The following is a 6,000-nucleotide window of genomic DNA, read 5'->3' on the forward strand; positions in this document are numbered from 1 at the left end:
ACAGTACAAATTACTGCATGTGCAGACGATGTAGCTATCATTAGTATGAGTCCAACGACTAATGGAAGCGTTCAAGGAAATTGATCCTGAAGCATCAAAAATAGGGCTTAAAATGAAAGAAACAAGAACGAAATAATATCGCAATAGAGAACTATACTATTGAACGTGTGCCTTCATATTTATCTAGGCACCGAAATCAGAAGAATTTCGTGAGTATCGAAATTAATGCACGTAGTGCCAGTGGGAATATACAATGATATTGTAAGAATTGTGAAAAGTCAAAGACTGTCATGGCTGGGATATGTCCAGAGGCAAGAAGATGCAAAACACCAAAGAAAATATTACTAGGGAAGTAAAAAAAAAGGAACGATACAGTTCGATGACATGGAAGACGATCTGGAAATCATGAATATAAGACTGAAGGAGATGGACACAAGAGAGATGTGAATGGAAGGACATAGCCAAACAGGCAAATACCTACTCATGTTATGTGTCAAAAGAAGAAGTAGATGTGAACAATGAGTATGGTTCTTTTCATGAGCATTTTTCAGTGCGTCACAAATGATAGAAAAAAGGTTAGTCCGTGATAAATACACATTTATGACATTTACGCCCGGTTTCCGGAAGGATGATCATCTCAAAAATTATGTAATCGACGATTAACAATAGATTAAATGCGTCAGAAACGTCAAACAAACTAGTTTTAACAACAGTCGATCACCTGACAAAAGATTAATCGTTAGTTAAACAGCCGATCATGAGTGTTTTGAGTCTCCGAAAGGTCGATTAACCAGTTTCGCTTGTCAAACGGCGGTAAAAATGGACTGTTACCTAATCTGCGACTATCCGTCGATTAACGGGCTGTTAAAAGTTTTTTTTTTAGTTTTTTAATTACTGTAATTAACAAATACCGGGAAAAAATTGTCAAATAACACATATATAAATGATATAAATCATATTATTCAATAAAAATAAGATTTTTTGTGGAAGAAATAATTTAAAATATTTATTTAACTTGCAGAACATGGATATCTCGGACATTTTTTATATTTGATTATATAATTTATATTTTTTTTTTCTTTAAAAAATGTAAGATAACAAGGATGCTAGACTCATAGAGCTATTTTTTGAGAGGCCAGAGCTCTAAAAAGCAGAACATAATGATTATAGCGATGTAAATAAGAGGGAAAACGTGTGAGAAATTATAGCAGCTAACTTTGAAGACAATAAAACAGCCGGTAAATAAATTAAAAATAAATAAAAAAGTAAATATATAGACCAAAAATAAAAATACGATTATAAAATATTATAGATCATAAATAAACTGTTTTATATCTCCAACTCTCGTCACATTACCTAGCCTCATTTTTAAAATGCTCTCGTTCAATTCTTGCTCCAAACAAAAGTGACAGTAAGTAAGAGAGAATGCACCTTTAGAATCTAAAGATACAAGTTTGGATTTAGAGGTTAATATAATTGAAATTTTGAAGGATAACAGCCAATTGTGACAGTATCGCTACCAAATTGTATGTCAGATCATCGATTACATGATCTATGATCATGCAATTTTACAATAATTGGCGTTTGAGAAACCCATCACAGGTTAACAGTTGATCAAATCTGACAGCCGATTAGATGATCGGAGATTTGAATAACGTTTCGGAAACCGGCTGTTATTCTAGCATGACATTTTAGTTAAATCTGACAGTTGTCACATTTTATTTGCAATTTGCTATAAAAACAAATCAATTGTGTTTATTGCATTTATAAAATGGTATTTTCTTTGATTTGTATAGTCTTATAAATTGTACAGATTGAATTTTTTTATATAGAATAATATAATATTATTTAATATTATATTATTAGCGCTATCTATTGACAAATAGATTAAATGTTATAAATGTCAGCGACGTGCGTTTTTTTCGGCGAGAAATCGAAAAACTGTGACGCACTGAAAAATGCTCATGAAAAGAACCATATATACGTACTACTTACACTAAATTTTAATGTATTAAAGAAAACAAAAAAGAGACATGAGGCACCTGCCTCAGACCCGTATTTTAATGGGCCCTCTTAATAAGATCCTCAAAAAAAATGTATTGCAATAACAAAATAAATTTTTAAAATTCTTTCATTTTACGAACAGGAAATGATAAATGATAACAATAAAAGTAGATTCAATAGAATAATAGACATTACTCCAATTGATTAACAACAGGTATCTTCACTATTATCTTTTAAATATAAATATACTACTCAAGATATTTATTCAAAATATATTGATGCCGATTTCTGCAAAGATATGGTCTTGCTTGCTTGCATTAGTTTTCAGTCCTCTGCTTACTAACTTGAATTAATCTATTGATTAATCATTAGTCGTTTTATTAAATTTCTTTAAACATTTATTTTTCTTTTTTTTTTTTTTTTTTTTTTTTTATTTTGGCTTAGACTTACCGTCATACTGCCAGACACATAAGGAATACAAGTTATCAAGTTATACAAAACAGGTTTAAAACAAAGATAACAACTAAAAGGTATTAAGTAACACTAAGCTTAACAGCTAAAACTACTAACTACCAAAGGTATTAATTAAAAATGTTTAAGGGAATTATAATGATAATTTGCTGTCTTTTAAAAAGTTAATTAAAGAGTTGTATACATCTACAGAACCAAGTGATAATAAATATAGTATATTCCAAGGAGTTGCTACTTTACATTTTAATAAATCATTTATTAATTTAGATGAGTAAATTGTATTTTTAGAACAACCAAAAAATATATGATCTAAATCACTTTCCTCTTCACAATGCTCACATTTATCATTATCCAAAACCTGTATTTTAAATAAATGCTTTGGATAACATGCGTGCCCGAATCTTACTCTAATAATAGAAGTTATGTACTTTCTAGAAGCTCTACAAGACTTGTACCAAGGAAATTTGGGAATATCGGGCTGAATTAACGAGTATCTATTTTGATTCACAAAAGAGTATTCCTTCCACTGGTAGCTCCACTCCCGATGCAGTGTTGACTTGAAAGAGATTATACTATCAGTCAGTGTTATTTTATGTAGAATACTGGTATCGGATGAAACGCTTTCTTTGGCTAATAAGTCGACATACTCATTATGTTCAAATCCTGCGTGTGCTTTAATCCAGATAAAATGTACATTGATTCCTTTGGTTAAAAGATTTTGTTTAATATGTTTAATTTTATAAATGTATGGGCAGTCTTGGATGTTTGGGGGTCCATATTTACCAAGAGATTTCAATACTGCTAAGGAGTCAGACAAAATTATAATATGGGCGAAATCAAATTTATTTTTCTTAATCGTTTCGTTATTATCATGAGTTAAAAACATTTAAGTAGCAGTGAAAAACGAAAAAAGCAAAAATTAAGAGAACAGGAACGGCAAGCTCAAAAAAATGCAATATATCAAAGGAAGTTCGTCTTCCCATCATGTTTCTGATCAATCTGTGGTGACTAGTGATAGTGAAAATAAATTATGTGATGAAGGGCGAGTTGCAATCAAAGAAAATGATGACTTCACTGTTGATTTCCAAGCGACTTCACCTGGCACAAGTGCATCTCCGTTATCTCCTATAGAGAACTACAATTATTTCAGTAAATTTTTGAAGTTATACTTCTTTACGATCGAGGGTGAAATTTTATACTTGCCTGGCGCATGCGCAGACAGACAGTAGGTAGTTCGTTGCTAATCTTTCAAATTATGTATGTATCAGCGCAAATAAGTCATTAAAAGAATATATTAGTGTTTTTAGTAAATGTATTATTTATTATAATTTTTGTGTCTTTGGATGTGTCTTCCTCGGGAATAAAATATTTTATAATAATAGTAAGTATATTTACTTTAAATTTTAAAGTATTTTTTTATACCTCACTTACTTGGTCTATTGAATTTGTCAGTATGTATGAGAAATCATGTAAGCTGTCAAGGAAACGGGAGTTTGGCTCGGTGGTAGCGCGTTCGGCCGGAGATCGAGAACTCCCTGGTTCAATTCCGTGTGTTAGGTATCTAACTTTTTTTTTATTTTTAGTATTGTTTTAGTAAAAATTTTTGGAAAGTAGTAAGTAAAAATTAATTTAATCTTTAAATACAAATAACCTGTTGAAAGTATATTTATTTATTTCGTTGAATTCATACAGTATGTCCCTGCAAGTTGTATCCATATGGAAAACTTTTTTGAAGTTATACTTCTTTACGATCGAGGGTGAAATTTTATACTTGCCTGGCGCATGCGCAGACAGACAGTAGGTAGTTCGTTGCTAATCTTTCAAATTATGTATGTATCAGCGCAAATAAGTCATTAAAAGAATATATTAGTGTTTTTAGTAAATGTATTATTTATTATAATTTTTGTGTCTTTGGATGTGTCTTCCTCGGGAATAAAATATTTTATAATAATAGTAAGTATATTTACTTTAAATTTTAAAGTATTTTTTTATACCTCACTTACTTGGTCTATTGAATTTGTCAGTATGTATGAGAAATCATGTAAGCTGTCAAGGAAACGGGAGTTTGGCTCGGTGGTAGCGCGTTCGGCCGGAGATCGAGAACTCCCTGGTTCAATTCCGTGTGTTAGGTATCTAACTTTTTTTTTATTTTTAGTATTGTTTTAGTAAAAATTTTTGGAAAGTAGTAAGTAAAAATTAATTTAATCTTTAAATACAAATAACCTGTTGAAAGTATATTTATTTATTTCGTTGAATTCATACAGTATGTCCCTGCAAGTTGTATCCATATGGAAAACTTTTTTATTATTAACTTTACGAAAAAAAGTTATTCTTCATAAAAAGCTCTACATGGTCCAAAACCTAAGATTTAACCATCAAATATCAAATTTTTTGAATATTATACGAGGTATGTCAAAAAGTTTGAATTTCACTCAAGAGTAAAGTAGCTTTATTTTTCAAAATATTGAGAATTGCTATTATGAAAAGTTGTTTGGAATTAAAAACTATATTCTAATATGCAATTACATCCTTCTAATCGAAAAAAAAATTTTTGATGGATAACTAACATTATTTTCAGATATTTCAATTTTGATAACTCTTTTATTATTAATTTAACGAAAAAAAGTGATTCTTAATAAAAAGTTCTGGATGGTCTAAAACCTAAAATACAACCATCTTATATCAAATGTTATCAATTTTATACGAGGTATGTCAAAAAAGATAAATTTAGATCAAAAGTAAAGTATTTTTGTAGTTCAGAATATTTCAATTAGAAGATGTAATTAGATACTGAAACATAGTTTTTAATTCTAAATAACTTTTGTGAAAAATAAACGTATTTTACTCTTGAGCGAAATTCATGTTTTTTACATACCTCGTATAAAATTGATAAAATTTGATATAAGATGGTTGTATTTTAGGTTTTAGATCATGCATAAATTTTTATTAAGAATCACTTTTTTTCGTAAAATTAATTATAAAAGAGTTATCTGAATTGAAATAACTGAAAATAATGTTAATCCATAATTTTTCAAAAAAAATTTTTTTTTCAATTAGAAGGATGTAATTGCATACTAGAATATAGTTTTTAATTCCAAACATCTTTTCAAAATAGCAATTTTCAATATTTGAAAAATAAAGCTACTTTACTCTTGAATGAAATTCAAACTTTTTGACATACCTCGTATAATATTCAAAAACTTTGATATTTGATGGTTAAATCTTAGGTTTTGGACTATGCAGAGCTTTTTATGAAGAATAACTTTTTTTCGTAACGTTAATAATAAAAAAGTTTTCCATATGGATACAACTTACAGGGACATCTGTATAATAGAAGTATAACTTCTTACGTGCGTACAAAGTACACACACATTCTTTTTATTATTAACTTTACGAAAAAAAGTTATTCTTCATAAAAAGCTCTACATGGTCCAAAACCTAAGATTTAACCATCAAATATCAAATTTTTTGAATATTATACGAGGTATGTCAAAAAGTTTGAATTTCACTCAAGAGTAAAGTAGC

This window comes from Diabrotica virgifera, chromosome 1, assembly GCF_917563875.1.
Source record: "Diabrotica virgifera virgifera chromosome 1, PGI_DIABVI_V3a".
In the NCBI taxonomy this organism is placed as follows: domain Eukaryota; kingdom Metazoa; phylum Arthropoda; class Insecta; order Coleoptera; family Chrysomelidae; genus Diabrotica; species Diabrotica virgifera.